Consider the following 12,410-nt stretch of genomic DNA (forward strand, 5'->3'; position numbering starts at 1 on the left):
TTAAGGAAACTTTTAAATAATGAACTTTGTGAATAGGAAGGACTAACTTACAAATACAGGGAGTTAGGTGTGAAATAAGTCTCATTAGCTAGAAATAGAGGATCAGGTTACACAACACGGAAGGTCTTCCTCAGGACTAGAATCCGATAGCTCAATAAAGTGGTATCAATACTGCTTCGGAGGACTTAAGCTCAAAACCATTAAACTTTCTAAGAATAAGTACTACCATGATAACTCTCCTAACTGGCTTTCACCTCATTCTCTCAGAGAATTTCGAGTATCACATTCCCTCTCCCAGACTTAAAATGACCTCCAGGGCCATTTTGCTCATCCCAGAGAAGCTGACCAGTTGATATGCAGCCAGAGTGACCCTGAGAAGAAACAGAGATTCTTGATACGTGAGCAGATGAAACATTCCTTCAGAGCTGCAAAACAGAGTTATCAAGGCTACTTGCTATTCTTGGCGAAGAGAAGTGGTTTCCTGCCAGAGGTGAGGAACTCAATTATCACACAAAAGGAGAGAAAATACATGGATTCTAGTGTGAGGCACTGAAATTCAAATGGCAACAGCTTCCACGCTAACGTGGCTGCAGGGAGCTACTTTTATAACAAATGTTGAGGGTGGTTCAGTGAGATATAACCATATATATATATACTTATAACCATGAACATCGTCGCTGACTCAGTATTTCTACTGTTAGCAATTTTCTAAGGAAATTATCAGAAATTCATATGAACAAGCATACACAAGGCTATTTATTGAATCAATATTTGGGAGGGTGAAATAGAAAAATTAATTTATATTAATAGAAGGTTGCACCTACATACTTTGATAGAACCACTGAAAATGAGATTTTGAAAGAATATAGGAAAAGCTCACAATAAGGCAATTGACTATAATTTTTAAAGTTATGAGAAAAATAAAATCTCGAGTAAATATTACATAATGTATGATATATACACAAAATGCATATTAATTTTTTAAACATGATAAGATCTGTATGTTGAGATTATGAGACCCATATTTCTTCTTTCTCTTTTGAAGTATTTTTCAATTTCTCAGAGTGAAAACATTTACTTTTAAATAGTTACATAAAAATTATTTTAACTATTTCTTTTTATAAAGAGAGAAAAATTGTGAAAAGCCGGTATATATTTTTATGTTAAAATGATGTGGGGCTTCCCTGGTGGCACAGTGGTTGAGAGTCCGCCTGCCGATGCAGGGGACACGGGTTCGTGCCCCGGTCTTGGAAGATCCCACATGCCGCGGAGCGGCTGGGCCCGTGAGCCATGGCCGCTGAGCCTGCACGTCCGGAGCCTGTGCTCCACAACGGGAGAGGCCACAACAGTGAGAGGCCCGCATACCGCAAAAAAAAAAAAAAAAAAAGATGTGAAGAATGGCAGTTTGTGAAAATTCTGAAAGTGTTTGTGTGGAGCAGAAAGGGGCAAATCCAGGACACAAACAAAGGAAACTGCATTTCTTGATTACTATATTGAATATTTTCTTTTATATTCTGTAACTTCATGCTTATGAGATACTCAGATGTTTTAATACAATTAAATTATATCTAAAGAGGAAATAAGTTATTGTAAGCCTAAAATAACTGTAATTTAATTTTAATTAAAGTTCAGATAGGATTCGATGCTACAAGTTTGAGGATTCGAAAGCATTTTGGGGAATGCAAAGCATTGGATTAACAAATAACTTTATTTAAACAATGAGATGAAAGTGAATACTTATATATGTTATCAAAAATTTTGACTTAAATTTGTACTTATTCTCTATTAGTTCTATTTACTGCTAACAAGAAAAACCTTGAAATGTTTGATTTAATAATTCTAAGGATTGTTGAATTGTAAACCTTGGATTAGAAGTGTTGTTATAGGAAGCTATATTTTCGGGGATTTAAAATATATTGTAGGAACAGTATGTGTTTACTTAAAGTAGTATGTGAAGCTTGCCATTTATTGTCTTGTTAAAACTAACTCACTGACTAGAACCTCACTGTCTTATTTTATGGCACAAAAGAGATGTAAATTATACTGAAGTTGCTCTTAAAATTATGATTATAGGTTATGAAATGTATTCTCTAACAAATATTAAAATTTATACTTTTTTCAATTCCAGTGAAAACAACCTAACTTTACATTTTAAAGAACACACTAAATCACAAATAAGCAGAAGGAAGGAATAATAAAGTTTGGAGCAGAGACAAACAAAATAGAGAATAGAAAAACAACAGAGAAAACCAACAAAGCCTACAGTTGGTTCTTCTAAAAGATCGACATAATTGATAAGTATGTGCTATAGTGATGAAGCAAAAAGAGAGAAGATTCAAATAAGTTAATCAGAAATGAAACGGGGCTGTTACTACCAATTTGACAGAAATAAGAAGTGTTATAACAGAGTACCATAAATAATTGTAGGCGGGTACATTGGATAACATAGGTTAAATGGGATAATCCCTAGAAACACACAAACTGCCAACACTGGATTGTGAAGAAACAGAAAATCTGAAGAGACCTGTAAATAGTAAGGAGACTGAATCAGGAATCAAAACCTCCCCAAAGAGACAAGTTCAAGACAAGATGGCTTCACTGGTGAATTCTACATAAGATTTAAAAAACATGAGCACCAATCTCTCTCAAATTCTTCCAAAAAATTGAAGAGGAGGGAATACCTCCATTCTATGATGATAGCATTACCCTGATATGAAAGCCAGATAAAGAACCTATTAAAAAAAAAGAAAACTAAATACTGATACTTTGATGAATTACAGATTTAAAAATCCTCAACAAACTACTAGCAAACAGAATTCAGCATCGCATCAGACCTACCTGAGAGGCTGCTTCCTGCTACCTCTGTGAAAACCCTAGTGACTTTTTTCTACCTTTTCACTCACATATTTAACACTTGATATCTAGCTAAAATTCTGTACATTAAAGCCTCTCTGTTCAAATAACTGGAGTGGCTTCTGCCTCTTGATCGAACTCTGAATGATGTTTTCTTGTAGACTTTGCTGTTATTCAGAGTGAATGGAAGCTATTGGCGGGTTCTTGTGAAATGAGGATTTCTCATCAGTGAGTGATCTGACATACATCAGAAACCACTTTTCAAGTCCCTATAAAAGGTTTAGCAGAAGAGCTTCTCCACATGGAAACCCGAAGAGGCTTTAATTGAATTGCCTTAAACTGTCAAAACAAAAAAAGCTAACAAGGGTTTATTTATCTTTTCCTTCTTCCAGCCACAGCTGCATCTGCTCCAGATCCCCTTCCTTCTAATGTATTATCATAGAATATTTAATATGTATTAACTTCTAAATATACTACATCATTTTATCTAGAGGAAACTTCTCCCCAACATCTCTATTTATCTTTAAACATTACATTACCATAATTCTTTAAGCTTTTTATTAAGTGCTAATTTTTTGTTATATTTTGCATATGCTTTGAAACATGTACTGCATTTATTGCTCATGGAACAAATTCTACTATTATACAGAGTGTAAGAAATACAAATCATTTTCATTTAAAAAACCTTAGTTTCTGTCATTACAACTAATCCATATTAAGCATATCCATTTTAGTTATTCTCCTAAATCTGCCTGTTGTTTAAACTGTGATTAAAATCAACTCATGCCTCAGTAGGTAGGATCATGTAATTAAAATGCAAATTTCAGTATAGGTCATTGCTCACTGCATAGTGAAAAATAACTACATGTGTTGTCATGACATTCTACTATATGTCAATTTGTTAGAATATACTTTGAGGCTGGCTTGACAAACTAATTCTCCCTCTAGATTTATAACTCATTTTTGAGGATGAAATCAAAGTTAATGAACCAGAAAAGTTCCACATTTGGTGAAAAAAATTTTTCTTGATTCCTTGCTATGTAAATGGCATGAGTCTCCTGCTATGAGAATTGTAGGCATTCTAATCTAGAAAGAATGAATCTCCTTCAAATTCAATAATATCAAGTGCTGCTTTTCTGTAGTATTTCAGAAATATATTGGCATTTTTTCAAAATATAATTAAGACAAAATTTACTTAAAACTGTAAGAATTGCTATGTCACAAAAACTCATCTGGATTTTCTTATGTTTGTGTAATAAGTTATATGTGATTATTTTTGTCTTATTTAAAAAATTATTTTCAGAACTTTAAAAATTTTTTTAAATTTTATTTTTGGCTGCATTGGGTTTTCGTTGCTGTGTGTGGGCTTTCTCTAGTTGCGGTGAGCGGGGGCTACTCTTCGTTGCAATGCGTGGGCTTCTCATTGTGGTGGCTTCTCTTGTTGTGGAGCACAGGCTCTAGGCATGCGGGCTTCAGTAGTTGCAGCACGTGGGCTCAGTAGTTGTGGCTTGCAGGCTCTAGAGCACAGGCTCAGTAGTTGTGGCGCACGGGCTTAGTTGCTCCGTGGCATGTGGGATCTTCCCAGACCAGGGCTTGAACCCGTGCCCCTACATTGGCAGGTGGATTCTTAACCACTGTGCTACCAGGAAAGTCCTTCAATTTTTTAATGTTAATAAATAATATGTACTTTTAAGTTAATAAATAATACCTATACAAATGTTCATTAAAATAAGTCAAACATACAGAATATGTAAAATAAAACATGAAAATTGGATCTTCACTCTCCTCTAGATCTTCACCCTTCTCTGGAGAAATTCGGGGGTAACCATCTAGTAGAAACCATCCTAAATCTTTAAAAGAAATGTTTGCACATAGGCCTAAAAAAGCCGCAACAGATGGATTCATTGTATGGGTGAGTGTTTTATTTTTGAACCTTAATTTCTGCACATGTACACTTATTTGAATATAGTGGTATTATAATCTACAGAGTGACTGTAACAAATTTATGTAATCATTTCTATATTGGTGGGACAATTGTCTTTATCTTTCTATTACATGTAAATTTTTTTCTGCTAACATCCTTTAAAAAAGAAAAACTGTTGAGCCCAATGAAATGTGCAATTTAAATTTTGGTACTTAATATAAAACTGCCCTCCCCAATTTTGTAACCATTCATACTCTCACCAAGAGTATTATATGAGAATGTCTGAAGATTTAAATGTATTAAAGGATTTTATAAACATTAATACATCAATTAAATCTAATTGATGATATCTGTGCTTCACAAAATATCTGCATTCACCAATTCATTAAGATATGGAGAATATAGCTAAAATTTAGCTTTGTACATTTTCTGTCTTCTTATGTATTTTGCCTGACCATAATGAAATCATAAGCAATTGAATTCACACTATTTCATTTGGATTTTCAAATACATATTGCAATTTATCAATGTCCTCTACAAGGGATACCTTCTCCGTAATGAATACAAGAGCTCAGGGAAGATATTCTTTTCTTTTGTTGCAAGAGACTCCTTTCGTCTGTTCTAAATCTCCAAATCAAGGCAACATGAACTCAGGACATTGTGAGCCGTCGTCCACACTGCCCTGCAGATCTGCCCTCACCACAACAGGCTTCGCTTCAGCCAAGCTTTTCTTACACTTCCAACTCAGAAAGCACACACTTGAATCACGCTAGACTAACACTTTGAGAGAGGCCTGAGTTTTTGCAATGGTTCTCTCATTACCACCAAACACCCACCCTAGACTCATCTTGCATTTGAATTTTGAAGAAGACATTGCTCCCATTTCCCCAGTTTTTAAACAGGCCCCTTCCCTGTATTAAATGCTTAAGAGCAGCCTCGGAAGCCTTAGAAATCTTGCCAGTGTTTTCTTCCTCTGCACTAGGCTTTCTGACATCACGTTGACTGTTGTTTTAACCTCTCCAGAAAGTGAGTTCTGAGCCTATATCACTTGCATTTATGAGCCACATCTGATCCAAGTTACCTGCATCTCCGTGTGTAACTGAGACCCTCATGGGTGGCCTGGAGTCACTGACCATGACTCACTGCTCTGATGCCCTGGGAGCTCTGCCCCCCTGGACGCCCTTCTAGAGAAGGTTAGGAGTCTTGGCTTCATACTCAGCTAACACAGAGGATGAGTCATATTCACACAACAAGGCGCAGACAACAGATTGCATTCAATGTCACAGACATCCTCACAGATGGTGCGGTGGGCAGTGTCACTGTGTGTCCAGCTTAGGTTTACCAGCTTCCAGCCCACTGTCTACTTCCCAGTATCACATTAATGTCATGCTCAAACCTTTTCTAATATACATTCCAACACATCAAAGGATTAATGGAAAATGACAAAACAGAATAGCCGACTCTCTCCCCCTGCATAATAGTCAAAATTTAATGCATTCTACAGAGAAATCATTCGAATAAAATCATATATTTATCAACACATGAGTGTATACTATAGATAATTAATATATTATTCAGAACATTTACTAAATCTAAATATATATTTAAACTAAATTTTTTTCCTGTGAGCTAAGAATTTGTAAAATATTCTTTTAAGATCACTATGTTCAAAAGATATTTTAGCTATTATCACGGAGAGAAAAGTTCTCAAAATCTCTTAAAAAGGACAAAGCTTAACATGGTGGCTTCAAAATATAATCTTAAGCGTTTATTTCCATTGTAAATGTCCATCATGCTCTCATTTGTGCTTCAGTATTTTAAGGGTAGCCCGACAGTAAAAAGAAAATTTATTCTATACTGTTAATACAAAATATATTTAATATGGTGTGAAATGAAATAAATACTATACTATAGTCATTTACTTTTTTCCTCTGAAAATAAAATAAATCCCAACAAATTGATTATAATTCAACAGAGAAACCAGACGAATATGGTGCTTGCAGAGCATGCTCTGTGTCTACACTCTCCCCACTGGATCTAAATCCCATCCTTCTACATCATGTCCTGTGTCTGTGGACTTCCACGGACTCCATGAGCAAACTCCCTCATCCTCTTTCTTCCCTCTGGAGTCCTTCTATGAGAGAAACTAGCAGGAGAAAAGAGGGGAGGAAGACAGAGAGGTGAGGGTCCAACCCTGTCCCTGCAGAGGCTGCCAAGTGTTCGCTAGGATGCTGCCCCACAGGATAACACATCGTCTGTCAGGCATCCTTATCTGTACGAATACCCTAATGATTTTTATCACAGCCCCTTCCCTTGCCTCTCCCTTGACAGACACAGATAAACCTTTTCAGTTTCTTAAAAACAGCCTTATGCTTTTGTAAGTAATTCCTTAACTTTAACATCCTCAAATTAGCAGTTTGATTTTTTTGCTTTCTCATAGATTAATAGAAATTATCAAATTTGAAAAACAGAAAATTTTTTTAAAAGACTGAAGAAAATGAAAAGAATTTATAGACCTGTGAGGCCGTGTGAAGCATATCAGCATACATGTGATGACAGTCCCAGAAGGAGGGCAGTGAGAGAAAGGGGGTGATATGATTATTCAAGGACGTAATAGCCAAAAGCTTTAAAAAATCCAGGGAAAACATTAACTTAGAAATCCAAGATAGTCAACACAGTCCAGGTAGAATAAACACAAAGGGATATACACCTAGACATGTCATAAGTCAAACTTCTGAGAGACGTAGACAAGAGAAAATATTGAAAGCAGTGAAACTTTCATCACATAAAGGAAAACTTCAATATGTTTAAGAGCTAACTTTATATTAAAAACTGGATGTCAGTAGACTCAGAATGACATATTCAAAGTATTGAAAGGTACAAACAAAAAAGGTCAACCGACATTTCCTTATCCAACAGAACTATTTTTCAGAAGTAAAGGCAAAATAAAGACTTTCCCAGATAAAGAATTGGGATAATTCATAGCTAGCAGATCTTCCCTACATGAAATATTAAAGGAAGTCCTACAGTATGAAAGAAAATGGTGCCAGACAGAAACTGGATCCATAGGAAAAACTAAAGAGCACTGGAAATAGTAAGTATGTTGCTACTTATAAGTCTTTCTTCTTTCAATAACTTAAGAAAAAACATGAAACTGTTTAAAGCAATAATTGTATCACTGTATTTTTGAATTTAACATATATGTGATATATATGACAATAATAATACAACATAAAGCATTTGAGGTGGATCTGTATTAAAATGCAGCAAAGTTTCCATATAATATCAATATTAGGTCAGTATAAAGTTGAAGTGAATTATAATAATTTAAAGATGCACAATTCAATCTCAAGACCAAATTCTAAAAAAACAATCAAAACATATAGTTAAAAATCAACATTGGAATTAAAATTCTACATTAAAAATATGCTTAACATAAATAAGAAACTAAAAAGAAATAGAGAAGATAAAACGACATGAAACAGCTAAAAAACAAATAGCAAAATGGCAGATGTACATCCAAATAAATCAATGCTTTTTAAATGTGATTGAGTGTAACAATTTAATGAAATGCAGATATTGTCAGACTGGATAAAAAAATCAAGACCCAACTATAGGCTGTACAGAATAACATGCTTTAGATTCACCAGTGCAAAACAGAGTAGAAGCAAAAGATTAGAAAAGGATCTACCAGTAAGACAGTAAATCTTGAGATGAGAAAACAGATTTTAATGTAGAGAAAAAGAAACAGCTCAATCTCAGGATGAGAAAGATGTCATTATCTTATGAATATATAACAATTATAAATGTCCCTAACAACAGAAACCATTATAATGAAGTAAAATGACATAACTAAAAGAAAAACACCCAATAATGATAGTGGAGATGTGGATATTACCACCATAATAACTGATAGAAGAACTAATCAAAAAGTCAGTAGAAATATAAAGAGACCTGAACAGCACTCTGGCCAGGTGGGCACACCTGACATTTGGAAAATGTCAGGCCATCTCCTCTCAGGCTGGAGTTTGTCCTTCTCAAATTGGAAAGAGGCCAGTTGCTTAAACGTAAAAATAAAAACTTAGTTACTAGAAATAAGCAATGGATTGCTTTCTTCCTTTTACTAATCTTGAACTGTTAAAATCTAAGTACAACACAAATCCTGTAAGCTATTAAAAAAGATTGCTGACTTAGGCTACATAAAACACAAAGGTTAAATTCCCTTCATGTACTGAGTATGCAGTGCTTACAAATAAATACAAAACAATAAGAAGAAAATAGGAACGTTTTCAAAATGTAGAGAAAGACATGAAAGGATATGCCAATGTCACTTAAAGATGCTCAACCTCACAGTAGTATTACAAATGCATCTTAAAAATGGCAAGAACACGTTTCTCCAGTTCTCCAATAGAAAAGACCAAAAGCCAGAGGACATCCAATAAATATGGTGGACAGAGCTGATTCCAGCATATAAAGATGCAAAATAGAATGGAAGAACAAGGACAAACTTAATACACATCTGAGTTCAAAACAAAAATGGAATGTCGTGGTGTGGGAACTGAAGAGGGAAGGAAAGTGAGTGAAATTTCAGGGAAAGGTGGGGGAAGGCAGAGAGGGACTTAATGCACGAGGGCTTGGGAATGAAACCCTCAGGATGGGAAGGAGACCGGGCTGGACTTCTTCCGAGATGCAGACAGACACTTTACCAGGTTCTTGAGCATCTTCTTGCGGTGCTGTATTCTTGTACAGTAACGTGTAGATGTCACCCTTCATTACACCCTTTATTAAAAATAGTGGCTTACTTATTCCCTGTTAGTAAGCGAATAAGTAAGCCATTCCCTTACTTATTAGGTGCCAATGGCAGCCATTGGCACCTAATGAACTTTCGTGGAGAGTCTTCTAGACTGGTGCCAGGTGAGGTAGCTCACCCTCTTGATGGCGGGTCACTATCCCACTGACGGGATGTGCAGGCTGTTTCGGGTCCCTTGGGGGCGTGGCTCTGGTTCTCCTCATCAGGCTCCGAGGCTGGCATGGTTCTTTATCTCAAGACGTATGGAAACGCTTAGCCACCGTCTCTCTTCACACACTGGCTCTCACACGTTGTTTCCAGTCTTTCTGCAGAATTTCCCTTTTTTGGAGCTTCTCATTCTAAACTTCAACTCTTACATTATCTTTCATAGTTTCACCCCTTTCTGTATGTGCTGCATTCTGATGATACTCTCAGATATACTATTTCCAATTACATATTTTATCTTCATTTGTTATCTATGCTATTATTCAATTGGTTAATTGATTATAATTTCAAATATACTCATATTTTATTCATTTTTGAACTTCTGTGGGGTTCTTTTGCAAATCCACATTTTTGGACACCATCTCCTGTTCTTGACTTACAGTTTCCACTCCCTTATTTTGTAAAAGAACACGACACATGATAAGTAAAAATAGCTGTGGACTGTTCTTTTTTTTTTCTTTCTTTCTTTATTTATTTTTTTGGACTGTTCTTTAATGTCCACACTGTGCTTTCCCTTCTAATGGTTTATTTGCTCATATGGTTTATGCGTCTGATTAAAATCTTTTCTTCCGTGAGGTGGTCTTACTGAGAGTCTCATGCCCCCTGGAATGTGAGGGTGTCCCTGAAGAGCTGGTCCCCAGCACTGGCCCCTGCTGTGCACAGTGACTTTTTCCAGTTCCAGATCCCTTTGTGTTTTGCTTTTATTTTAATTTCTCTGGTTGGGGTACATGTATCACATGGGTGGCACAAAATCAAAACCAAATCCCATAGGAAGCAGAAGAGTTCTGTTCTAATGTATCTTGGATGATGTCTTTTTGGTTTTGTTTGAGACCTAGAGTATCACAGATATGAGGGGACTTAAATACTTTAACATTATATCTGAGTTATTTAATAAAAAGCATATGTATAAACATACATATTTATATCAAATCTGAGCTTCAGAGAACACTACATGAAAATTAAGTTAGGAAGAAATTTGAGATGAAAGCAACTAGTCCAAGGTAAGAGTCCTGTCTGAGTGCTAAATCTGGATGAGAAATGAGATTATGTATGATTTTCAATTTTTATTCTTTAACGTGGCTCAGATTTTAAGTAGAGGATGTACCTTGATCTCCTAATGCATCGCTCTCACACTACGCAGGTGAGTTTTTCCTGTTACGCATATACATGAATGTTGAACTATAAACTAATCCTATTTCCTGAAAGACTTCATTAACATGGTGGAAAGTAGTGAGGGAAAAATCTATTAACTCCCGCTTTCAGTTTTTAAAGTGCCAAGAAGAATTCACCATAATTTCATAATTGTGAGATACTAAGAGATTTGAAATAAAATTTCACTATAATAATAATATTAAAAGGCTAGCAAATCAAAACCCATAAATGCTTATGCTTATCTGTGTTTATTATGTATGAGTTAGAATATTAAACAGTTTTTATTATGATTTGTTCTATATGCAAGTTTTTTCAGATTCTTATGACTTCGCTCCGTGTTATTCAAAACCTAGATACACGCAGAGGTGGCGAAGACTGTCCCAAGTCACTGAAGGGAGCGTGTAGGAAGTGTTCCATGTTGTTGTCATCATAAATAAAGCATAGCTCTGGTGTAGTCAGGGTTATGGAATATTCACAGTAATTAAATTACACTAAACATTAATACTTCACATGCTGAGGGTCGAAAGGGCAAGGGAAGTGATAACACAAATATTAGAGTCATTTTTAAGGAAACATTCTTCATTTGTATTTTTGGCAAGAATTCCCCAAATGAGTAAGTCTACACTTTCATATATCTGACTATAAAATGACCCTGTCTAGTCCTGGGCATGGCAGTCTTCCCTCACGGCTGAGGCTTCTATTTGAATAATTTATCCTTAATGACTTTTTCCCTCTGCTTTAGCCCTGTGAAACTGTTAAACTGTTTTTCCCAGATGTCACCTGTGCACTCCCAGCCTCAGAATCACCTGGGACGGGATGGGAGCAACAAAGCCAGTTTCCCAGGCATCATCCCGGAGCTAGTGCATCAGATGCTCTGGGCTGGAGCCTGGTCTTTGCACCATGAACAAGGCCCCAAACACACCCACACTGCTGTGTGTCTGCCCAGAGCACCAGCTGGCTCAGGCGTGGGGCCTGAGGAGGCATGCCGGGTACCCTGGGCCGCACCAAGGGGAAGACAGGTCAGAGCTGTAGGCGCAGCGCACTCTCCAAGGCTCTGCTCACTCCTAGCTCGGTCACACATGGCTCTGCGGGCAGCCTGGGCCTCGTTAATGATACAACTTATACCAGAACATAAATTCTCTACTGCAAAGAACACACTTAAACATTTAATACACTAATGCAAATAATGGCATATATTAAGAAATTTACATTTGTTATCATTTACTTTTCAAAAATAAACATGTGAGATAGTTAGACTTACACAAATGCTACAGATGAGGGAGCTGAGGCTTAGATAAGAAAAGCAACCTAGTTTTGACAAGCTGAAGATTATTTTTAAAATTTTACCATGGAAATTAACTTGTGCTGGGTGTACCATTTATGAATCGATATCGCAGGTGTTTAGATTTTGATCAGCGGTTGCAAATTGAGGTTGATGTCAAGTGTCAGAAGTTTGTGTCCAGCCAT

At 36.1% G+C, this 12,410-nt stretch overlaps 1 protein-coding gene across 1 annotated transcript in view; it reads right to left on the bottom strand.

Moving 5' to 3' along the window:
* The window catches only part of SNTG1 (syntrophin gamma 1), a 397,584-nt gene that overhangs the window by 74,302 nt on the left and 310,872 nt on the right, over window positions 1-12,410 (bottom strand). The window lies entirely within an intron of this gene.

The sequence above is a fragment of the Mesoplodon mirus genome (assembly GCF_964341445.2).
Source record: "Mesoplodon mirus genome assembly, chromosome: 16".
NCBI classification, from domain to species: Eukaryota; Metazoa; Chordata; class Mammalia; order Artiodactyla; family Ziphiidae; genus Mesoplodon; species Mesoplodon mirus.